The following is a 25,843-nucleotide window of genomic DNA, read 5'->3' on the forward strand; positions in this document are numbered from 1 at the left end:
GCCACTTTCTGAGGGCACCTGTTCTCCAGGTCTTACGCAAGGGGAGGAAGGCCTGTCTGACCCAGTGTGGCTTCCTCGTGGCGGACAGTGTCTAGATAGGGCAGGCACGCTCACAGTCAGTAGTATGGAATCAGTCAGAATACATTTAAGAATTTCCCTATGAATTTCTGTATTTTCATGGACTGCACCTGGATGAGAGAGTAAGAAAAGAAATAAAACCCTTTAATTACAGGAGTAGGATACTGCCCTTGGGTTTTCTCTGGAAAGTTTCCGCTATACTCTGCACATGTTTTGACAGTGTGTGTCTCTCGTCCAGAAGGGTTATCCATCACCTCCCTGTGAAGGCAAGATCACTTGCCGTTTGGGTCCAACACGCATTGTGTAGTCCAGGGTAATTAAGGACGTCGGATTCCTAGCGCAGTTCTCAGCACTGCCATTCACTCGCTCTTTGTTCTTGGACAAATTACTTTCTCTGGGCCTCAGTTTACTTATCTGAGGCAGGGGTAATAGCTCATAGTGTTATTGCAAGGATTAAATGAGATGATACATGTGCAGCGCTTGGCACAGGGTCTGGGACAGAATACCATACTGTTGATTAGAGAGATCAGCAAAAGATATTGAAAGTTAAACTGACAAAGCTCACGTTGCACTTGGAGCCTTCATTTTAAAGTGGTTAACATGGAGAAGAGCCTTAATTCCCTATTATATTTGCTCATGTTTCATGCACCAAATTCACTTTAAAACTAAAAAATACAAAATGAGGAAGCAGAGGGGTGACCTGTTCTGTATTTGCTGTTCACGTGTTGGTTTTGGTTGTTGATAACTTGTTTACAATAATGTAAGTGGTAAACCTCGAACGCTGGCTGGCTCGGTGTGTCGGGCCTGGTCCTCATCCGCAGAACTGTGGAAATTCAGGATTCAGGATGCTGCACTGTCCTGAAGTCACCTGGCTGGGGTACATTTTGTCCGTAAGTTAATCAGAGCTGGTTTGGTGTCTTGCCTCACAATAGACCAAGTCTTAAATTCCTTGAAAATTCTAATTTTTTAAGCACTGTACACTTGATGTACTGTCCTGATAATTCATGTTATTTTTGAAAGAAAATTCAAGTCTTACAGATTGACAGGAGTGAGATATAAATATCTTTCGTTGTTAGCTGGCTTCTTTCCTCTGCCTCGGAGAGCGGCCTGTTGTCTCAGTGCGCGTGAGCTTGAAGCGCGCTGTTCCCTGTGCTGCGTGAGAGCTGAAGCACAGAGGAACTTGGTCTGCCTGTGTATCCCTTAACTTTCCTGGTGAAAGGTGCACTACATCGTCCTGGCCCAGGAGCTCAGTTGGTTAGAGTTGTCCTTCCAGTATGCCAAGGTTGTGGGTTTGATCCCCGGTCAGGGCACATATGAGACTCAATCAGTGAACACAAATAAGTGGAACAGCAAATCCATGTTTCTCTCTCTCTCTCCCTTCCTCTCTCTCTAATACAGGGGTGGGGAACTTCTTTTCTTCCAAGGGCCATTAGGATATTTGTAACATCACTCAAGGGCCACACAAAGTGATCAACTTAAAAATTAGCTGTGAAAAAAGTTCCTAGATTTATTGAGTTTTGAGTCCCCCCTTCAGCTGCCTTGGCAGAGCCAGACCAAATAAATGATTTCTCGGGCCACATACAGCCCGCAGGACGGACGTTCCCCACTCCTGCTCTAAAATCAGTCATTAAAAATAATTTTGTTTTAAAGATGAACTGTGTCAAGTCACACTCTTACTTACATGATTAATGGAATATTGAGGCTCATCTAAGAAATGAAAAAGCCATTGATTTTATTAATTTATACCTTTTCAACTTAGAAAAATAAAGAACATGATTAAGATATAGGCATCATATTTGGTTTCTTTTTAGTACAGGAAAAGGTAAAATTCAGTGAGTTTCTGCCAAGTGGTGCACAGACCCAGGGAGACTTGGGTTAGATACCATTCTTCCGAGCGGCCAAGAACCCGCTAGTCACGTCTTGCAAACATGGAGCACCCCATCTCCAAACCCTTCAGGAAAGTCGAGCAGCAGTCACAGGGGGGGAAGCTGAGCCATGTGCTGTGAGAAGAGGTGGCCCCATCCCATGGGGCCTGGGGGCTGGCAGCCCGGAGCAGCCCTCACACGCCCTCTTCCTACGCCCTCTGCCTGAGTGTCCGGGAGGATTGGCAACTTGCTGGGGTGTTTTCTCTCATGGTTTGAAATGTGGCTGCTGCTGCCTGCCCGAGCCGGTTTGGTGCGGGGGCCCCTCAGTGCCAGGGGCGCCTAGTCGAGCTGTGCTGGGGATGGAGTTTCTCAGTGCCGACCCCCAGAGACCATCAGCCGCCTCCTACCCTGGGTGTCCTCATCAAGAGAGACGACCTTGCCTTTGTCTGCATCTGCCCCATGGCATTCATTAACGGAGGCACAAGTGCACTTGCTGTGTATTAAGGCACAAAAACTCTGTGAGAGAGGAACGATTCCAGACATTCATTTGCACATGAGGAAACTGAGGCGCAGTGCGGTCCGAGGACTCCCTCAGACTTCTCTGTCTCTAAAGGTGGAGCTGGGACTTAAACCCGGCACCCTTCCCCTGGGGCCGTGGCTCTCCTGGAGGGCTGGTTTGCAGGCACCGCGCTGCTTTCGCAGGAGCTTTCACCTGGGCCCGCTCGGACGCGGCGCGCTGAGCCTTACACTTCCGTGCTGTCTAGCAGGCCTGCGTGATCTTACTAGACTTTCCCAGGTGCTTTGATTCTTTCTGCTAGTACGAGAGCGGTGGGAAATAAAAGCATGTCCCAGTGGGGTTAGGAACAAGGACAGTCACGTAACTGGCATTCTCCTATCCTTAGTTAGATGTACCTGTGAAGACATTTTCTCTAGATCTTTGAGTAATTTTTCTCATTCTAATTAACCTCATCTCAGTAGCCCTCATTTTATTTTGTATTTGCCTCTGACCACCCAGCAACTGATTTGTTCCGCTCAGTCACCTGTGCAAAAGGCTGCAGCAAGTGAGAAGGTCCCCTTCCCAAAGCAGCGGCCCCGCGCCTGGGGCCTTTCCCCCGCAGGCAGGTCCAGAATGTCCCTCTGGTTCTCGGGATGCATTCGTTTGTACAGCTTTCTGTTTACCTTGGGGAAGACCTAGGGTGCTTAGAGGTAGCACTGGCTGCCAAGGGAGGCCTTTGGTTACTTGGTCAGTAGAACTACAGATTCATAAGCTATATCCCAAGGACTTTCACCATCAAAAATAAAAATATTCGGTTTGGCCCTGGCCAGTGTTGCTCAGTGGCTAGAGCATTGGCCCGCACCAAGGGGTCACAGGCTCAATTCAGGGCCAAGGTTGTGTACCTGGCTTAGAGTTTCCATCCCAGCCCTAGTCGAGGTGCATGTGGGAGGCAACCAATCGTGCCTCTTTCACATCAGTGTTTCTCTCTCTCTCTCCCCCTCCTCCCTCCCTTCTACTCTCCCTTTAGAAAAAGGGGGAAAAAAAGTCAATGGAAAAAATATCCTCAGGAGGATGAACAACAACAAAAAATTAGGTTTGTAAAAACATATATAGTAAATATATTGAAAAGCTATATAAAGCTTGTTGCAAGGGACCACAAATAAGAGTTTTTACTTACAGGGATTGACATAGCAGTGTCTCCTTGTTAATGGACAGCAGACCATTTTAATATCTGTGTTTAAAACACTGAGCCCTCCTACTTGTTAGGCTCTTTGGTTACTTGTGACCAGATTAGGCAGAAAGAGGAATTACCATGGGGGTTGGGGTGCCAGGCCCCATGCAGTTGAAAATCCACATATAGCTTTTGACTTCTCCAAAACTGAAATCATCCCCTTGGGATCCTAGGGGGAGTGGTTCAAGGACCCTTGTGGTTACCAAAATTGGCAGATGCTCAAGCCCCCTATTTAAAATGGCATAGTCAGTGCACACAGACATCCCTCTGCGTCTGTGGACTCCCCACCGCAGAGCGAAAACAGTACAGGTATTTATTGAAAAACACACGTGTATAAATGGACCCATGTAGTTCAAACTGTGTTGTTCAAGGGTCACCTGTGATTACCTGTGATTCTGAAAAGTCAGTGGTAGAACAAGCTTCAGGGACAGCTGGAGTGAGGGTGCATGTCATACCGGGAAGCCTTGCTCTCAGTCTCTTGGCTGAACTGAGCCCTGTGCTGGGTACACTCGTGGGCATTTACCAGGCTGTGGCATGATAACCTTTCACCAGTCTTGTTTCCATAGCAACCTCAGCAGAAAGGAGTCTTTTCTTACAGTTCTAGCAGCTGTCGTAGAATTTGGATCTTCCTGGTTCTGTGATTAATCAGATGTGTGGGAATTACCTCTCGCTGAAACATTCCCTGGGGCTGGCGCTGCCCTGGGCAGGGGTGAAGGTGTGCTTGGCCCGCAGTGGGTCATTGGAGTCATGGATGGTCTTTGTGCTTGGTGTTCAACCTAAACAAGCCTTAGAAAGGGGGTAAAAAGGGAGCTGGTTTCAGAAGAAGGGGGCAGAATTCTAGGAAGGGCGACTGTGTATTTGCCCTGTAAGGCACTGCGCTTGACGCACAGTAAATACATAGGATGAGAGGGCTGAAGGAACTTTTAACTCACGTAGCCCAGCTAACGCTGCATGAATGTCCCCTGAGACTTTCCCCATAAAGCTGTCTGCTCAATACTCAGACATCTCCAGTGATATTCGCTACCTGGGCTGTGGGCTGTGCCTCAGAACACTGCCCAGGACTGTCCTCAGGAGCCAGGATTTCATTCATTGCTGCACTCCCCCATCTATTCTTCTGTCCAACCATCTACCTACCATTTATTACTGTTCCAGGTCCTAAAGCAAGATCTTTGATTTCAACTTACTGCAAGGGAGACAGAAAGGTCAATGACAATGCGGGGATGGAAAAGCGACAAGAATGCTGGCGGACTGTGTGGTGGGGAGGAGGGAAATTGGAAGCAATGAGACCTGGCCGGGGCCTCAGTGGATGAAGAGGAGTTGCCAAGTAACAAAGGGGAAACGGTCAGATCAGTGTATTTACCATCTCTTCTTAGATTAAACCCTGTATTTGGACTTGCATTTGGATTACGTAGGAAAATTGGCTTATAAATATCTTGGCACAGTTAAAATATACCTGCCTTTTTAGGTACATCAGTGATGTCAGTGGTAGGAATAGTGAGCTGCTGCTGAAAGGTTAGCCACATGCGTCTTTCAGGTTCCCCCAGTCTTCTGTCTCCTAGGTACATAATAAATGAATGGCTGCAGCTTCCATGGCTAAAACTTTGGTGAGTTAAATTATAGATTTCTTGATAATACTTCCCTAAGAATTTTGAAAAGATTGGATATTGTTTATCCAGACATTCTGGTGAGCAAAAAATGTTCTGAAGCTTGGTTTTTGCATCTGATACCTGAAGATAAAAACAGTATCTTCCAAGCAGTTAGGGTCATGTGGAGAATGAACGTCCTGGTCCTGTGAGTCAGTGCCTGTGATGCTGGCCCCTGCTGAGCACCGGATGGGGTTACGTATTATTACTAGGGGCATCTAGGATTGTCACCTCATAGGTTTTCAAGGGCGTAACAAGTTAATTATATCAATAACTAGTTGATTTTTAAACGTTTTATATATACTCTGTATAGAATATATTTTTTATTTTCACATGTTACTTACATTATAAAAATTAAGGCTATTAAAGATTGGTAAGATTTCACAAATAACTTTAACTTCACATGCTTTTAATGCTTCCCTGAATTAATAATTTCCATGTCCATCATGCTTTCTCCTTGGCCCACAATTCATCCCATATTTGGGTCTTGGCACATGCTGGCTTGGTTAATGAGGCAGCCTGTTAACTCTGGTTACCAAGTTAAACAGATCACCGTGGAGGCATCGCTGTGCGGTTTGAATTCAAAGGCTCTTCATCTTATCAAAACAGATTTACATTTATGGGTAAGTATGCTGAGGTGCACTAGGTCAAAAAGATGCATTTCGTAAGGAAAACTTAAGAAGGATGAGGAATTGCTCCCTCCTAGGTTTTTATTTTTATTTCGGCATTCATCACATCTTTCACTGGGAATACACTTAAAAGCTTGGAACTTTCAGGCTTTACAGCCTGAAAGTATAGCCGACTTAATCCTTCTGTTGCACGAATATGATGGCTGTGTTGATTTTTATTTAGGCCTAATTTGCTGTGGCCGCACACGGTTACATTTCAGTCCTGACCACGGTGCCCTTTGATACTGTACTGACTCGCAGGAACGATCTCGATCTCGACTGTGTGGGGGAATCAGCGAGTTACTTTAAGGCTCCCTCTGTAAGGCCTTGACAGTTACTAAATAACACTGGGCCTTTGTAGTCCCTTCTCTTTCTTGTCTAATGGTTCATCATTACCTGAGGGCCGTTGGGGAATCAAAACCTTGCTCACGCCATCTCCACCTCTGCTTCCCTTCTTTCCTAGCATATAATACTTAGCCTGTGGAAAATGAACAAACGAGTAAACACGAGAATAATCTTTCAGATCCATCCGGCCTTGAAATTTGTGTTAATTTCCCCTCAAGATTCTATCAGATATCAGTAGCATTAAAGAAGATAGCACCTCACCCTTCCCCCCTCCCTGCGCACACGTGCACTAGTGCACACACGCAGAACTCAGCAACTGGCGCCTAGGAGATGTTGCATCGGTGTTTGTTGAAGACTGATTAGAAAAGTGGAAACACCGACATCTCCCATCCCCAGGCTCCTAAGCTGCTTTTAGTGCTGATCCAACATCCGGGACCCTGTCCGATATTGGAACCATCGGTATACATGGCGTTGGTGACTTTAATATTTATTTTTTAAATAGGCTTACTGAAGTCTGACCTCCATGAATGGCTGTGTCCTAGTTTCATGTGAAATAGTGTCTTGCTGATGGATCATGACTGACTGTAAGTCAGAAATAGGAAACCTTAGTTTTTTAGCTTTATTGAGTGGTAGCATCTAGTTTATGCAAAACTGGCTTTTCTAAGTCTAGAAAACCCTTCTCATGTAGATGGAGCAGAACTTTGCTGAACTCGGAATGGAAGGAGGGTTTATGAATTTGGTTATTTTCTCTTAATTGGGAACATTTAAAAATAATCCTGGGTGACTCTTACGGTGGAGGGGCTCAGAGCTGGTTGCTCAAAGGTACAGTGATGTTTTGAGCTCTAGTTTGACAGATGTGAATGACAGTCAGCCTGAGTAATTCAGTTTCCCTACCGCCCCATTTCTTCTAAAAGAACAAACCAAATAAGGAGTTTTAAAAACCCCAAACCATTCTGGATTCTGTGAGTTCTTATAGTCATTTTCAAAAGAGAGAGTTTGACAATGTTCTCTCGGACTTTTATGTGTGAGGGAAACCCATTGGAACATAAATTTTTTTAAAATGGTGATTTAGTTCCCTAAATGATACATGTATTATGAGAAGGTGTTGCCAATAGAGCAAGAGAATCCTCTGGAAGAACAGCTGCGTAAGGAGCAAGATAAGAAGGGAAGTCCGCTCGTGCGGTTGAGCATCCCCGAGACAGAAAACTCGTGCCCGACAGCAGTGGTCCCCAAGGTGTCTAATGGCAGGGTCAGAAATGTTCTCAGTTAAGTACTTCTTTAATAGACAGGTATGTGGATAGAAGCAAGCCGGCTTATTGGAAGGGTGGATACTACAACTGTGTGGTTTTATTAATCACATTTATTACTTTAAAATGACCCTGGGTGAACACAGCCACCCTTTCTGTGGGCATGGTTAACAGATGTTTACCGTAATTCTTTGCTCAGTGAAAAAAAGGCCTCTTCCACCCAACAAAAACAGCCACATTTTCTTGGCTAAATCAGAACTTTGGCGCTCGGGTCTTACTTTATATATCATGGCTCCAGTCACACAGCCTGTCCAAGTGTGAGGCTTAGCTCACCGGCTCCCACATCTGCAGGAGAGCTCTGCTCACAGTGATCTATTATGTGAGAGCTTAATTCTTACACTGTTTCTGGCGTTTGCTCTTCCTCATTGAAACCAATATCCTACGTGCAACCTCTCTTTGCTTTTCTTGTGTGAGCATGTTAGCCCCTCCTTCAATTTTTAAAGCTTTCCCAGGCCTGATGACCATTTCAGTGAGAATTTTAATCATAGAACTAAGGTGAAGGTTCACCTTCTCAGTCTGACAGTTTGGTTTTTGCTGGGCTTTCTCCGAAATAAAAGACATCTTCTTACCTTGTATTTTGTGTTTGAAAAGTGCCTTTTCTTACTGCATGTTGGGCCTACTTTACCGCCTCACTCCTGATTTTTTTTTTTTTGGCCAATTCCTGTTTTTTTACAAGCACTAAGTGGCCGTGAACCTTTAGATGGTCCCTGCCCACACCTGCTGGTATTTCAGGAGCCCAGCCCCAGCCCCTGCACTGAGTCTCCCGACCGAGTGCCCTCTGCTCTTGGGCTGCGCAGAGAGGAAATGCGGCAGCGAAACTCTGCTTTTCTTGGGACGCCCCTCCCTTTGGAATGGAGAACTCTGGGTGGCTCTTCTTATTTTGTTTCCATTGCCAGAATAAGCAGGGATCTTGCATAACACCAGGGTAGGAAAAAATAAGTAATATTAAGGGAAACATGTTCAAGTTGGGAGAAGGAGAGCTAACACTGAACAGGGGACCATGGCCCACGAAACTAAAGACATCTTTTATTTCAGCTGGAAAATCAGGCTTTGATCATTTTGGTGTATTTTATAAAATAAAAAATGAGTTGCTTTCCTACATCTCCAAGTCTTTTCTTTGATGCAATTAAAAATAAATCATGAGATTGGGAAACCGAAGCTTATAGGCTACTTAATAGTATGTGACAGTTGGAGTGGGTCAAGTTCTCTATTAGTTACTTTCTTATGATCCAGTTAACACTGAGGGATGTCCTTGGAGATCACCAAGTTCAGGGTACTTGCCCTAATTTGAAACCAAAGCTGAAACTATCCATGTACCATTCTTATTTGGCCTGACTTTAAGAGAATGGAAGAGAGATCTGACAATGAGAATGAACCGAAGACGTCTCCTCTGGCCCTTCGGCTGATTAGTGGACATGTTATTTGTCCTTTTAAGCGATTCCAAGTGTCAGCTGATAGAAGCAGAGCCGAGGCTGCGGTGGTGCAGCGTGTGTGCGGGAGGCAGGTTTGACACTGTACCCAGTCTGCAGGAAGAGAAAAGAATGGGATACAAGGAGAGAAAGAACGAAAACACCTGTAAAGTCTCCAGTTCATCCATCTTCAGGTTTGAGCATTTCAGAGCTGGGGAAGCCCAGGAAAGGTCCTCTTTCCCCACGATAAGTGCTCGTGCTCTTAAAAGGTGGCTGCGGGGGCCCAGAGCGTGCTGGGCAGTGGCACGTGTCCGCCATGCCCAGCGGGGGCCCTGGATGGGCTCACGTTTGCATTTGAGGGGAGCGAATGGGAGCCCCGGAGCGGGGCCTCGGCGTGCCTGGCCCTGACTGTACCTGCACGTCTCTCCTGTGGGAGAAAGGCCTGTTAAAGCCCATTGAAGAGCCCCCCTTCCCGTGAGTGTTGACACAGGTAGGCTTGGAAACTGTGGCAGGGTGGATCCAGGCTTGCATTCATTCTGTTTGTTTCAAAAAATCTAATTAAAATTTAAAAACTTACATTAGGGGAAAGAAACAACACCCAAAACCTACCCCTTAAAGGGGAAGAAAGCTATTTAAAGTGCAAGATGATTCTTAGGGGACGGTTCACTGCCCGCCGCCCCCCCAAAGGCTTTGAAAGGCATTGCCAATAGTACCCGAGTCATTTCTCTGTCAGAAAGATGAAGGTAAAGCGTCAGGACATGTGCACACCCAGAAAGGGATTTCGAGTCAGATTTCCTCCCAGTCCTTCGAGAAGATTGCATTCCGTTGTTTCTTTCTTGTTTTGGCCCTTTGGGTTCGGTCGAACTGTAAATGGTGAGGGCCCGAGAAAGTGTCAGAGCAGACTTAAAAATCCCCAAAGTCGTGTTTAATAATGACATACTGTAATTTATCCGGTGCTCACTGTGTGCCGGTTTCTACTGTAAGCAGGACACTAGCGCTGTTTTCCTGAGTCCTGGTGAATACTTTGAAGTTGCCACACTTAATACCTTCATGTTCCAGGTAAGTAGTAAATGGAGGGTCCAAGAGGTTGGCTACGTTAAATCACCTGGGGTTACAGAAAAAGTAACTGAAACGGAATGAGGACTGCAGCCCGGTGAGTTAATACCCCGCCAATGCCCTGGTTCCCATGCTGTGCCGCAGCTGTGTAAGATGTCACCCTGGGGGGCGGCAGGGTGAAGGTGTAAGGGACTCTGTCCTACTTATGCTACTTCCTGTAGGCCTATAATTCATTCAAAATTAATTGTTTTAAACGGCAGAGTTTACGCTTGGATCAAGGTCTGTTTGCTTCTGAAATCCAGCTTACTCACTGTTTGCGGTCTTAGATCACTTGACCAAGAAGATGGTCTCTGCTCCACTGTCTGTCTGGGTCGGTGGCAGGTCACCCAGCCCGTGCGGCGAGGTCGGTGACTCGGTGCACTTTCAGGAACTAGCGCTTGTCCTTGCTTCTCCCACCGGCTCCTCCTGGCCGTGTTCCTCCTGTCCGCCCCCCTGCAGGCTCACCCTCTCTCATCTGGTGGAGAGCCAGAGACCCCTACCCCTGTGGCGTCTTTCGGTTAAATGCTTTCTTGGGAAGAGGTGGTCGGACACGTCTGAAGACTTTCATATGGATTTGTGACGCCTGCTGAGCCCGTGGAGGCGCATGGGGACGTCTGAAAGGAGCGGCAGTCGGAAGCCCCAGCGCCCTGGCTTGCAGCGTGCGGACAGAAGCCATGAAGCACCTACGGCCACGAGACTAGTTACTTGCGGAGCTACACTAGTTACTTGTGTAGACTCAAATTCAGAAAACCTATCTTTTAAAGCCATATCTTCTGCTAACTTATGTGATCTCTCTTCCCTCATTTAGGAAATTATTAAGTAGAGAATTACGTGCTACCAAAACCTTCCATGGATAAATAGCTTTGTCACATTCTGTGTAACAAAACTTCAAACCTGTGTCTTTACTGAGTAAAATGGTTACTGTAAATTTGCTCGGCCTTATGACTGGAGACTCAAACTCTAGGGCATATTGGTAGATTTGTTTACTGACTGATTAACTCAGAGTATTAGAAACCTTTCTTGTGTTTTAATGTAGACGTTTGTAGCTACAAGTTTCCCCGTGGGCGCTGCTTTACCTGGTGTCTCCTGTGAGCGCCGCTTTACCTCGTACCTCCTTTGGGCGCCGCTGTACCTGGTTCCGCCTAAGTCTTGGTACATTGTCTGTTTTCCTGCTTCTCAGTGTGTTTTCTATTTTGTTTGGTGGTTTCTTTTTGACCCATCTGTTATTTAAGACTCTGTGGTTTAATTTCCACGTTTGTGAATTTCTCAGACTTCTTTGTGTTATTTTTAATTCCACCTCATTTTAATTAGAGCATATACTTTGTATTATGTCAGTAATTTTAAGTTTATTAAGGTGTGTTTTATGGCCCAGCTTATGGTCTATCTTGAGAGTGTCTGTGTTCTGGAGAAGAGTGTATCATATTGTTGTTCAGTGGAATTTTCTATAGGCGTCTGAAGGTGTCTGTAGGTGTCTGCTAGATGTCTGGGGTGTCTCCTAGATGTCAGTAGGTATCTGCTAGATGTGTGGGGTATCTGTAGGTGTCTCCTAGGCATCTGCTAGATGTCTGTAGGTGTCTCCTAGATGTTTGTAGATGTCTGTAGGTGTCTGCTAGATGTCTGTAGGTGTCTCCTAGATGTCTGTAGGTGTCTCCTAGATGTCTGTAGGTGTCTCCTAGATGTCTATAGGTGTCTGTAGGTGTCTCCTAGGCATCTGCTAGATGTCTGTAGGTGTCTCCTAGATGTTTGTAGATGTCTGTAGGTGTCTGCTAGATGTCTGTAGGTGTCTCCTAGATGTCTGTAGGTGTCTCCTAGATGTCTGTAGGTGTCTCCTAGATGTCTGTAGGTGTCTCCTAGATGTCTATAGGTGTCTGTAGGTGTCTTCTAGATGTCTGTAGGTATCTGTAGGTGTCTCCTAGATGTCTGTAGGTGTCTGCTAAATGTCTGTAGGTGTCTGCTAGATGTCTGTAGGTGTCTCCTAGATGTCTATCTGTCCTTGGTAGTGTTTGTGTCTTCTATTTCCTCGTTGATCGTATGCCTAGTTCTAGGCATTGTTGTTAGGGGGTGGTGTTGAAATCTCCAACTATTATTGTTGAATTGTCTCTCTCATCAGCACTGTTTGTTTTGCTTCATGTACTTTGGGACCCTGTTTTTTAGGTGAAGACTTTCTTGAGACCAAAAGAGCAGTCTTGTTATGTCACCTGCTTTAAGGACTTCATTCAGTTTTAGGGTTTAAAAATTACACATTAATGAAAAAGCTTAGTTTTATAATGGGCAGCTCTCTGACATTGAAAGAGGTATTTAGGCCATATTTACACAGGTAAAGAGAAGTGAAGGATTGATGGTGTATTTATCCCATGGATTTTATGATTGTAGGCAGCCAGGAGAGTCCAACTGAGGGCAAACCAACATTATCTTCAGGTGACTGGGCGCTTTGACTTACCCAGATGTAAGTCAGTGTCCATCTCTACCTTCACTTGCTCTGTGTAGACATGGACTAACTCAATGCAGACATGTTCCATGGGGAAAATAGGCCTTTTTTTTTAAGCAAATAAGAATAAAATGGAATTTTCCTGACTCTATGGCTCCATAGCCTACCTGTGTGTTGGCCACGTGGCGAACTCCAGGTGCATCTGTCACACAGAAATCGCTTTTCCCTCCAAATCCAGAAGCGGGACTAAACCATCTTGGCTTGCACAGGGGCACCCGCGCTGCCCCGGCCTGTCTGAGCGGCCCCGAGGCCGCACGGTCGAGCCTCGGCCTCTGCGCAGGCGGCGCATCGGCTCCAGACCCACGTAGGCGGGAGGCAGGGCCGGGGAAGCGCACGCTCAGGTGTGAAAGGAGAGCCCTCACTGTGCATTTCTAAAGGGCATTTGTCTCCTTTCTTCCTTTCTTTCTTCTCTAGCTGTTTTGTTAACCTTAACCACATTTCGGTGTTTATCCCGGAGCAGCGAGCGGGTTTAGCCACGCCTTTAGTTCACACGAGTGAAGTACAGGTTTTCAGAAGAGATTTTACATGTTAAAGACATTTTTCTTTTTTGTCATCTCTGAGCATATGTCCCAGAGCTGATTGTTGGTGGAGGAAGCCAGGAGATTCTGTGTCTTAAGTTTCTCCGAGAAAGGAATTATTGTCTTTGTTATTTCCTTTTAACATGTGACCCCCCTACCCGCTGGGTTTCCCACCGGCTGTCGGCTAACGGCTCCGGTGCCGCACGCGGCCAGCGTCCCTGGCTCACAGTGTCAAGTAAACAGAAAATCTTGCTAATCTGAGCCCAGGAGGAACCTTAACACTATAATGAAGAACCAATTTTGAAAGCAGACAGACATATCTCGCAAAATTAGAGCCAAATTTTAAACGATCTTAAGGAATTGAGAGTAAGAACGGTAGTCGTGCAGTGAGACACTGACCGTGGGGGGCTCAGAGCTGGGAGCTGACCCGCGTCCGTGGGACGATGCGGACTTACGGGCTGCCACCCACGCTGATCCGAGTGGGGGGGGTAATGGGCCTCGGAGGACAGGTCTGTGGCTGAAATGCTCTCGATAGATTTTGACAAATTAAACAGGGTAAAGATGTTTGGAAGTTAGCCATGTCTTTACCATTACTTATGTCAGTGAACTAGAATAGAAATCAGTGGTTAATTTGCAATCCTTACAATTTTATGATAACTTCTGTTGTTGTAAATTTAACCATGTGTGGCATCAACTCGGTGGGATACATTTTATGTTGTCAGCTACCTTTTGACATCATAATAGACTTCAGTTGCCAAATTCTTCTTGATAGTATAAGATATAAAAGAGACCTGTACAGGATATTTGGATCCTATCCAGACACAAAACGTGTGATGGACCTCCTGAGGTTAAGCAGCTCAGACTGCAATACGGGGGAAATTAGGCCCTGTTGATGTTTGTTTTTACTCTTTTTCTTATTATTTGCCCTCAGCCCATTCTAGCATCATGTCCTAGATAGGTGTCTTTTATCTTGAATTAAAGTTAGCCTGTTCTTGGATGTGTAGCACTCTACATCATGGCCAGAGTGAACTTGCTGGTTTTTCTGCCCTCTCTCTACCTATAAAGCACCCGCGTGCCCTCCTGTTTGCACTGGATCACAGGTTCCATAGTCTTGTATTTTTCCTCATTAGGTTTGAGCCTCAATTATATTATCGTAAAGAAAATATTGATATTCTCCCTGGGTAATTAAAGGCCCCCTTGGAAGGGTATTTTGTAGTTACGATGTTTCTTTCCGCCCTCCCTTTGTTCTACTTTATGCAAAATGCCTCCTTTATAATCACCCTCTTCCATAGCTCTTAGGCTTGCTCGACCTCCCAATGACTGAAGAGTTAGTGGACACACCCCTGCCTTTTTGTACGTTTGTTCTCTGAGATTCTCAATTCTCACTTCTAAATTATTTGTTTTTAAGCCCTTCGTTCTATTATGTAACATGTTTTTGTAGATCCCATTTTGATCTGTGTCAGCATCTTGCCTCCCCTTTCTCTTGGGCCATTTGCTCTGCTTGAAAACATGTTACGACTCCATTGGCCACACTTTCGTCTGTTCCATTTCATACACCTTCGCATCTCTTAAAAGGAGCTTCCTCCTTCGTACTCCCGCGAGCTCAGCAGGACAGAGGTCTGAGGTGCTGCCCTGCGGGTCTCCAGCCCCGGGGAAGGGACCTTCCTGGGCCTCCCGTGCGGTCCGGTTATGCATCTTCAGTGCCCTGTTTGGAGTTTCCGTTTAGCAGGAGCTCTGCGACTTTATTTTGCCATAGCCTTGTCTTCTCTTGATGCCTAACAAATGTTTAATAGTAATGAAAATGATCAGTCATCAATCCATAGCCAAGAAGAGTTTATTATTTTATTATTTACTTTTATTCTTTTTGAATATATCTTTATTGATTTCAGAGAGAGGAAAGGAGGGAGAGGGGGAGAGGAGGGGGAGGGAGAAATAGAAACATCAATGATGAGAGTCATGGATCGGCTGCCTCCTGCACGCCCCCGACTGGGGATCAAGCCCGCAGCCCGGGCATGTGCCCTGACTGGGAATCGAACCTCGATTTCCCGGATCCTAGGTCGACGCTCAGCCGCTGAGCCACTTCTGGCCAGGCACCAGGAAGAGTTTATTAAACTTTTCTAGGCACAGCTACATTGTCCTTGAGATGAAAGTTTCTTGTATCATGGAACAGCAATTATAAGTCTCATCCATTGGACTTGGGTTCCTGCTACTTCATGCTGTCAGTGGTTTTATATTACTCATTTCTCATCTGGAAGGTGTGTGTCATTTGTCATTTCTTCAAGAAATAGCCATATTCGTGTAGTTGAGATAAATGCTAATAAAAGCAGTTGTGTAATGTATTTTTGGGGGGTTAGCACTTAAAAATTTTTATTTTAAAGTAAAGCATAATTATAGACACCACCCCCCCACACACACACACAAACTGGTTCTATACAATGTGTCCTATTTCTACACTGTCTAAAATGTACCCACTGTCTACTTATCACTAGAGATTTGGCCAGGATGACTGAGAAACTGAAATTTAAATTTTGTTTAGTTTTAATTAACTTATGTTGTAATAGCTAAGTGTGGCTAGTGGCCACTGTAGTGGACAATATATATATGTTTAAGGTGGATATCTTTACAACCACCATTCAGGTCAAGAAATCAAACGTTGCCAGCCACCCAGAAGCCCCTCATGTGCCTTATCCCACTTATAGTCCCCTCCAAAAGTAACCAATACTTTCATAGTAATCACTTCACTTTATTATTTCGTTACTTACGTGTGCATCCATAGACACCGTAGTTTAATACTGCCCATTTTTTAAAAGTTGATGTGTTTTCTGAGTTTCTTAACTTGAAAGTTTCCTCTCTTCCTTTCTTTCCTTTGCACTGCCCCTCCTGGAGAGCTGGCCCCGGGAGCTGTGGTTTCCAGGAGTGCGTCCTCTGCCCTCTCTGCTTCCTCTCCGTTTCCTGCACCTGCAGCTGCGTCCAGACGTTCATGTTTGATCCCTTTGGCAGGACTCTAAGTGGCGGTGTGTTCTCTCATTCGGGAGGGACATGCTTCCTTATTCTTCCTTTTTATAATGCTCACTGCCTAGGTCCATTAATTCACGGGGAGTTGCAAAATGGTGATATTCTAATTCTACCATATTAGCTGGAATACTTTTGTAATTTTCATCTACTCTGGCTACTCAGTGGAACTGTTTATGTAGAAATACAGGATAAATGCCTGCTTCTTTCCAACAGTTTACCAGTTTGAAAAATAATGAACTGGGTTTATGTCATCCTCTGAAAGCAACCAGTAAATTTTAATATCCTTCTGAATCATGAATTTAAATATTAGTTGGTTTCAACCCATGGAATTTCTTACTTTAATTGAAGATCAAATTGTCCATTTTTGATCGTGGTTCTTCCTTACGTTGACTCCGCTGTCCTCCTGAGGTAATCTGCTGGTCTTCAGTAGCTTCTGCACTCACTGCCAGGACAAGATGTTTCAGACTCACCTCATAGTTCTTGGCCTGAGAACTGAAATTGGCCATTTGTCCAAGAAAACTTTCTTTTAGTGGAAATTTGTGTTTCAAGACAATTATCTTAGTGCTAACAATGCTCATTGTTGCTGAATTGATCGTTGTGTCTAAGCCTCATGAATTCATACTATTTCCATTTCAGATGCAGGAGTAGAGAGCTTTTAGTTAGCTTCTTATCTATGACATAATTTCCCCCTTTCTTCCTACTGAGAATCCCGGTTGTCAAGAATACGGGGGATGACAGACTTAGAATATATAATTACTAGTTTGCTTACTGATCCACCTAATGCCTACAACAGTTTCAGAACAACAGCGTTCATACTACACCTCCAGTTATGATTACCAAGAAGAGTTAAACATCTTATCACATACACTATTCCTAATCTCTATTAGTTTTTAATGGTTTACTATGTCTATCTTTTTTAGCACATCTAGCCATTTGTAGAATACTTTCCCATGCTAATCCTGCTCTAGTCTTAGTTCTATAGGTAAGTTTATTTAATGCTCAAAATCAGTCCTTATGTCAGTGTCTCTGGTCATTTTATCTAATGCTCACTTTCTATTAAGTATCTCAGGAAGGGCTCATAGGAACTATATTCCCTGAGTTCTTGTATTTTCACGACAGTTTGCTGTGTTCTCTTTATACTTAAAAGACAAGTATTTTTTTGGTTGTAAAATTGTTGGTTCACATTTGTTGTTTAAGTGTCTTGACTAGGTTACTTGATGTCCTTCTGTCTGAAGCCGTGAAGTCCGGTAATATTGCTAGAACACATCTTGGTGTTGGTTATTTTGGATCAGTATACTCAAGTATTAAGTGTCCTCTTTCAACATAGAATCTCAGGTGTTATTTTTTAATTATTATCTCAGGAAAGTTTCTTTAGTTACATTTTTAAGTGTTTGGACAGGTCTCTTCCTTGGATTTTCTTTTTAGAGGCTCCTTTTTTCCACATGTTGGATCTTCTTTACCTATCTTCAATATTGACACTGTCTTAAATTCTTTTTATCTTTATTTCTTTTTGATTTTTACAAATTTCCTCTTTTTATCTTTTAGTATCTTTAAGGCATTACTTGTAGTCACTCTTCTATCCTCCTACTGTATTTCTCAATATTAAAATTATTTTTTTGCTATTTTTCAGATTTATTCTTTCTTCCCTCATTTCTATTTTCTAATTATGATTTATGCTATTTTTATGCTTTATATCATATTCCTAGTATCTTTTGGCTCAGTTTAAAATAATAGGTTACAGTTGTCATCTGCTGTATGGCATGTCTTTGGTGTATGCTCTTTTTCATTTTCTGTAGGATGTTATTCTTTCCCTTTTTTTCCCTTATAACTTTGTATAGTATTTGAACTTAAAATTTTTCTATTGCTCATTTTTATACGTAAGTAGTTTTTCTGAACTTTCAGTAGGGAGGCTTGATTTAGAAAGCTCTTCTGACTTCATAGAGCTCCATATTCTGGGCTACTTTCTACTACTAGGCTGCTATTGTGCTGCTTTTTCAAAATACCTTGACTGTGTTCTCCTTGCCTACTTTTAGACTTTCTTTTTCTGTCCTGATTTTCTCTGCCTTTTCAATTTTGATTCTATCTGCAGGAGCTTTTCTCAGTGTGGGGTTCTGTCCTGGAATGGAGTCTCAGCAGCTGTTTTGAGAGATCACGTGCACTTGACTACTCCAGACTCTTCAGAATTTCTTCATGTGAGCCCTACGCACCGACTCCTTATTAGAATAGGAAGAATTCCCCCCAGTTTCAGCTGCTATTTTAAATTGGCTCATCACTCTTTTAATTTAGTACTTACTACCGTTTTAGGTGCTCTCTTTCTCAGGCACTTCAGTCGCCCTCTTGTTTCCCTCTGCTTCTTTACACACAGAGGCTGCTACTCCGTAAGACTTGTGGTCAGTGTTGGCTTTTTTTCTTTTTTTAAATGACAGAGGGAGGGAAGGAGAGACAGACAGACAGACACAGACAGACATTTATCAGGTGCTCAACTGGGGACTGAACCCACAACCTGGGCATGTGCCCTGACTGGGAATTGAACTCGCCACCCCCTGGCATATGGGACAACACTCCAGCCAACTGAGCCGCACTGGCCAGGGCGGTCAGTGCTGGCTTTTCCACGCTTGTTCTCTCACCCTTTTGTTGTAAATATGCCCATGGGTTTTTGGTTTTAGTCTTATTGTTCTATCTGTTTTAATGTGGGGATTTGGGAAGATTCAAAAACTTTGCTTTTACCTCTACCTCTAATTTTTTAAAAACCTGATTTATTTAATTTTAAAAAATTAAACACTTATCCCTGCTCTGGCAACCATCAGTGTGTTCTCCGTATCTGTGAGCTTGGGTTTCTGTTGTTGTTGTTTTAGATTCCACATATAAGAGAAACCACGTGATATTTGCCTTTCTTGGTTTGACTTATTTCGCTTACTGTAATGCCCTTGAGTTCCATTCGTGTTTTCACAAATGACAAGATTTGAGTTGTTTTATGGCTGAATAATATTTTGTACATATGTATTGCAATTTCTTTACGCATTCAGCCATCGTCGGACACTTGGTTGCTTCTGTGTCTTGGCTGTTGTAAATAATGCAGCATATATCTTTTCAAATGAGTGTTTTCATCTTCTTCAGATAAATACATATGGTGGTTCTGTGTTTATTTTTTGAGAACCTCCATGCTGTTTTTCATAGTGGCTGCACCAGTTTACACTCCCACCTACAATGCACAAGAGTTCTTTTTTCTCTACATCCTCAGCAGCATTTGTCATTTCTTGTTTGTTTGATATAAGCCATTCTAACAGGTGTGGGGTGATACCTCATTGTGATTTTAATTTGCATTTCCCTGACAATTAGTGATGTAGAGCATCTTTTTATGTGCCTGTTGGCCATATGTGTATTTTCTTTGGAAAAATATCTATTCAGATCTGCCCATTTATAATTGAACTGGGTTTTTTTTTGCTCTTGAGATGTATAAGTTCTTTACATGTTTTAGATAGTAGTACTTTGTCAGATACATAATTTGCAACTATTTTTTCTCACTCGGAAGGCTGCCATTTATTGAAGATTGTCCTTTCCCCAATGTATATTCTTGGGTCTTTTGTCATAAAATAAGTGCATGTATGCATGCATTTATTTATGGGCTATCTTTTCTGTGCCATTGATTTAGGTGTCTGATTTTATGCTGGTACCATATTGTTTTAATTAGCATAATAATTAAATGTGTAATATAATTTGAAATCAGGGAGTGTGATGCCTTCAGCTTTGGTTATTCTGGGTCTTTTATGGTTCCATACAGATTTTCTATAATTTCTCTGAAAAATGCCCTTGGAATCTTGATAGTATTGCACTGAATCTATATATTGCTTTGGGTGTTATGAACATTTTAATAATCTTCTTTCAATCCATGAACATGGAATATTTTTCCATTATTTGTGTTTTCACTTTCTTTCATTAATATCTTTTAATGTTCAGTGTACAGGTCTTTTAGCTCCTGGAAAATTTATTCTCTTTGATGCAACTGTAAGTGGGATTGTTTGTTTCTTTAATCCTCCCTGGAGATATGCTTTCATTGATTTTTACAGAGAGAGAAAGGGAGAGAGAGAGGAAGAAACATCAGTGTGAGAGAGAAATATCTATCGGTTGCTTCCTGTACGCACCCCAGCTGGGGATGGAACCCGCAACCTAGGCATGTGCCCTGACCGGGAATCAAACCCTCAAGCTTTTGGTGTGCAGGACGGTACTCCAGCCAGCTGAGCCAACCCAGCCAGGGCTGGGATTGTTTTCTTAATTTCTCTTTCTAATAGTTCATTATTAGTGTATGGAAATGTAACAGGTATTTGTGTATAAATTTTGTATCCTGCAACTTTACTGGCTCCAACAGTTTTTGAATGGAGTCTTTAGGATTTTCTATACATAATATCGTGCCATTTGGAAATAATGACAGTGTTACTTCTGACTTTCCAATTTGGATGCCTTTTGTTTCTTTTTCTGCCTTTTGTTCCAGGGGCTTCCAGTACTGTGCTGAATGGCAGTGGTGAGAGTGGGCATCTTTGTTTTGATCCTTGCCCTGCAGGAAACACTTCCCGCTTTCCCTGCTGGGAATGTTAGCTGGGGCCTGGCCATATATGGACTTTATTATGTTGAGGTCTCTTCTCTTTATACCAACTTTGTCGAAAGGTTCTTTTTTAATTATAAATGGATGTTGAATTTGTCAACTGCTTTTCCCGCATCTATTGAGATGACCATGTGATTTTATCCTCGTGGATTTTGTTAGTATGGTGCAGTAAATTCACTGATTTGTAGACACTGAACCATCTTTGCATCCCTGGAATGAATCCCACTTGATAGTCATATAATCCTTTTAATTTACTGTTGAATTCAGTTTGCTAATACTTTGGTGAGGATTTTTGCATCTGTGTTCATCAGGGATACTGGCCTTGTAATTCTGTTTTCATGGGGCATCCTTGAGTGCTTTTGGTGTCAGGATAATACTGGCGTCATCAAATACGTTTGAAAGAGTTCCCTCCTCTTCTGTTTTTGGAAGAGTTTGAGAATGATTGGTATTAATTCTGTTTTGAATGTATGGTAGAATTCACCAGTAAAGCTGCCTGGTCCTGCACTTTTGTTTGCTGGGAGGTTTTTGGTTACTGATTCAATCTCCTTACACGTTATTTGTCTGTATAGATATTCTATTTCATCAATATTCAGTGTTGGTAAAGTCTATGCTTCTGACTTTATCCACTTCTTGTTTGTCCAATTTTTTAGCATATAATTTATTCAGAGTAGTCTCTTATGATCATTTATGTTTCTATGGTATCCTGTCGCATTGCTTATTTTATTTGAGTTCTCTTTTTCCTTGGTGAGTCTAGCTAAAAATTGGCAAATTTGTTTATCTATTCAAAGAACCAGCTCTTAGTTTCATTGATATTTACTATTGTCTTTTTAATCTCTTTTATTTATTTCTGCTCTAATCTTTATTGTTTCCTTCCTTATACTAACTTTAGGCTCCTGTGTTCTTTTTCTGGTTCTTTGAGGTATAAAATTAGGGCTTTTATTTAAGATTTTCTTGTTTCTTGGGTAGGCATTTATTGCTATAATCTTCCCTCTTAGAACTGCTTTTGCTGCATCCGTAACGTTTCGTATGTTACATTTTCATTTTTTATTGTCTCAAGATATTTTTTGATTTCTCTCTTGATTTCTTCTTTGACCCATTAATTGTTCAGTAACATGTTGCTTAATCTCAGATATTGGTGAATTTTCCAGTTTTCTCCCTGCCCCCCAGCACTGTTTTTATTTATATAAAGTCCTAAGCACTTCAGGGGCAGGAGGAGTGGGAGAGGTTCCTTTTCAATCCAGGGGCCTCCATAATGTTGGTCTGTTGTTACCAAACACACAGGCAAGTGGCGTCATGGATTTGGTAACCCAACTATGATGTTTAGTGTCTCTCTGCTAGAGCAACAAGGTGAGCGTCAATTTCTGCTTCTGTAAGAGTCCTAAATTTAGGAATTTCAACTGTAACTACTCCAACTTCTATTTCTGAAGGTTTGAAATCAATGGATAGAACAGTAGACAGGTAGGTCATTGCAGTTTCCACTGCCTGTTCAAATGTCCAATCAAATTTCTTCTTCACTTTTTTTTTCAAGAAAGCCAGGGACTCGGTTTGTGGAACTCCTGCTGCAGTGGCTTTAAAGCCACAGTAGTAACCTGCAACATCACACCTGTGCACCGGAGGGCCCTGTTCTTCATCTGTACCCATTAAAACCCAACAGCAGCCAAGAGGCCTCATTTCAGCATTCTGTGGGTGGACCTGGGAAACAGCGGCAGCCTTTCACACAGCACATCCACGGGAATCTCATGGCCATACTTGTATTTCCAAGTAGTTGCCTCATAGCACCCCCTCTGTTCCTGGGATCCACTGTCAGCTGTCATTCCTGTCATCACAGGGCCAGTGTTTCCAGTTACCATGAATAAGTGAGTCACTGAGCTAGAATCCAGTAATTCGTCAGCTACATTATTCTGTGTGGCAATTACTGCAGTCTTTCCCTCTTACAGTTACTGATGTAAGGCCACCCTGGTTAGTGGCCCCAAAAGCATATTCTACTTGGTAGAGCTGGCCCTCGCGTGAAGAAACAGTAATGTGGTGGTCAAACCAACGCTGGAACCGTGGGGCATTTGGGTGCACCCACTACTTCAAGCATGGCTTCTGGGCCCCAGAGCTCCCATAGCAGGTGTACCCAGTTTTCTTTATGTAATTAATTTCTAGTTTTATACCATTATGGTCTGAAAATATGCTCAATATGATTTCAGTTCTTGTAAATTTACTTAGACTTGTTTTGTGGCCTAAATTATGATCTATTTTGAAAAATGTTCCATGTGCACTTGAGAAGAATATGTACTCTGTTGCTTTTGGATGGAATAGTCTGTAAATATCTGTTAAGTCCTTCTGGTCTAACATGTCATTTAAGGTCAATGTTTCCCTATTGATTTTCTGTCTGGATGTAAGTGGGGTATTAAACTATTTCTGTCATGCTGTCTGTTTCTCCCTTTAGGTCTGTTAATATTTGCGTTATATACTTAGGTGCTCCTGTGTTGGATGCATAAATGTTGTACCTTTTTTGATTGACACCTTTATTATTATGTAACACTTTGTCCCTTACTACAGTCTTTATTTTAAAGTTTTATTTGTCTGATGTAAGTATACCTGCTCTGGCTTTCTTTTGGTTTCCATTTGCATGAAATATCTTTTTCCATCCCTTCACTTTCAGTCCCTTTGTGTCCTTACATCTAAATCGAGTCTCTTGTGGACAGACCATAGATGGGTTTTGTTTTTCTTCCTGTTCAGCCACTCTGTGTCTTTTGGTAGGAGAATTTAATCCATTTACATTTAAAGAAATTATTGAGCCTGGCTGGCGTGGCTCATTGGTTGAGCAATAACCTATGAACCAGGAGATCCTGGTTTGATTCCCAGTCAGGGCACATGCCCAGGTTGTAGGCTCGCTCCACAGTAGGGGGTTGTGCAGGAGGCAGCCAGTCAGTGACTGTCATCATTGATGTTTCTATCTGTCTCCCTCTCTCTCTTCCTTTCTCTCAAATCAGTAAAGACATATTTAAAAAAAAGAAATTATTGATAGTTGTATGCTGATTGCCATTTGTCGTGACGTTTAGAACGAATGGTCTAGACTTTGTGAAAGGAGATATCAGTGTTTGGCTGGATCATTTATTCCAACTGTTTCAACCATCACAATAAGTGGACCCATTAGGTCACATTCTAGCTGATCAGTCAGCACCAGGCTGGCTCAGGTGCTACAGCCCCAGGTGAGGGTATTGAGCACCAAATGAGCCGATTTGGCCATTCCCAAACTGTCAGAGTCTTTTGGCCAAAATGGAAGCTGCCATGATTAACAGTAGACAGAGCTATGCCTTTCCTCCTCTCATACCCTCTCTGTGCCATGGCAGCTTGTACTGAACGCAAGTTTTATCCAGAATTCTGCCAACTGGACAGAGATGTATTAGGAAGCAAGCCCAGAGAAGTCATGTAACTTGTTTCTTTGAGGCCTGACGTCCCTCTTTGCTGCACTCACATACTCCAGCAGCTGTCTCATATGGAAAGTTTACTCTGAGGAGCAAATAATACTATTTTGATGGCAGATTTTGAAAGGTGACAGGGTTCTTCCACAGACCAAATGAGATATGGACCCCTAGTGTAGTTTTCAAGTTATGAGGCTCTTAGGTGACACACAATCTTTTCAGCTAATCATGTGTCTTGAATACTACTTATTTCACCATTGAAAAATAATTTTAAACAATTCTAATGCTAGAGAATAGACTTTCTGATGTAGTTTTAAATAACAATATTTGAAGTACTTATATGGCCTTCTCTCATATAGAGAAGGATAGGGGAAGGTCCTAGGAGAACATTTCTGCATTTTGGTAATAAAAATATAAACATGCCTGGCCGGTATGGTTCAGTAGTTAAGCATCAACCTATGAACCAGGTGGTCACAGTTCAATTCCCCGTGAGGGCACATGCCCGGGTTGTGGGCTTGATCCCCAGTAGGGGGCGTGTAGGAAGCAGCCGATCAATGACTCTCATCATTGATGTTTCTATCTCTCTCTCTCCATCTCTCTTCCTCTCTCTGAAATCAATAAAAAAAATCAATATATATATGTATATATATATATATATATATATATATAAACATATATGTGCAGCTGATTTTGAAAGAGCTAATTATAATTAGCAAAAGAGTGAGAGTTAGGCTGGAGGTCCTCTGAGACTCAGAATTTGTTGTCAGTAAACACACCCCTGCATCCACACTTACATGTCATTGAATTGAACCATTAGTTATAGGAGGGCATTTGCTCTGTTTGTAACTTTGAGAAATTGATTGGTGCTCAAGTTTCATAATTTGTGGGTACATATTTAAACAGTTCAGTTCTGTTGCACCTGGCCAAGTAAGAAGGAAAACAAGTGACTTTTATGTGTGCAGCTGGGAGACCTAATTCAATACAGTGAGTCAGCCTCACTTCTCTCTTTGGAGTGACAGCATGGCTGTCGCTTCCTCCCTTTCAACTGTTCCTGCATTGATTTTTCAGTCATCCCTTCACAAGCATTTCTGAAGGCATCCTTTGTTTTCTCACCTCTGGTTTGGCCTTTACCTGCTTTTGCTCAATGTTGCCCTGTTGGGAGACAGTACAGCATGGTGGTTGAGACATGGGCTTCTAGCGTGGACAGTGGGATTCAAATCCACGCTATGCCATTTATCATCTGTACGACTTGGACCTACTTACCTTGCTGGACCTTACTCTCCTCATCTGTTAAATGGGAATAAGCACAGTATAGTGCTGAGCCTGGTACACATAGTGTTGCTTTCTAATTATTACTTCTCTTTCTACTGCTGCTATTATTAGTTTGGTTTGTCATCTCTTTCCACTCCCTTCCTGAAGGTTCCTCCAGATTTAGAATTCATCCGGACCCTCCTAAACTGGACAACCTAGCACAGCCCATCTTTCCAAACTCCTACAGCCTTTGTTTTCTTCCTTCCTCCCAACTCCTAGTGGGGTTTAGGGATTTGCTTAAAATTTATCCTAATATTTACCCACCTAAGGCATGCGACTAGTGCATATGACCAGAAAGCCTTTCTTGCTTTTGTTGCATTTCACTTAAACAAACTGGGATCATGTGCCCCAGACCGGACCG

General features: G+C 42.9%; 1 protein-coding gene and 1 pseudogene across 8 annotated transcripts in view; one reads left to right on the forward strand and one right to left on the reverse strand.

The window, feature by feature from the left end:
• FOXP1 (forkhead box P1) overlaps positions 1-25,843 on the forward strand; it is a 540,979-nt gene that overhangs the window by 199,594 nt on the left and 315,542 nt on the right. The gene's annotated exons all lie outside the window — the stretch shown is intronic.
• On the reverse strand, positions 22,013-22,581 carry LOC308567814 (proteasome subunit alpha type-6 pseudogene; annotated as a pseudogene). Its single transcript has one exon. The product of its transcript is annotated as a proteasome subunit alpha type-6 pseudogene (transcript).

The sequence above is a fragment of the Miniopterus schreibersii genome (assembly GCF_964146895.1).
Source record: "Miniopterus schreibersii genome assembly, chromosome: 15".
NCBI lineage: Eukaryota > Metazoa > Chordata > Mammalia > Chiroptera > Miniopteridae > Miniopterus > Miniopterus schreibersii.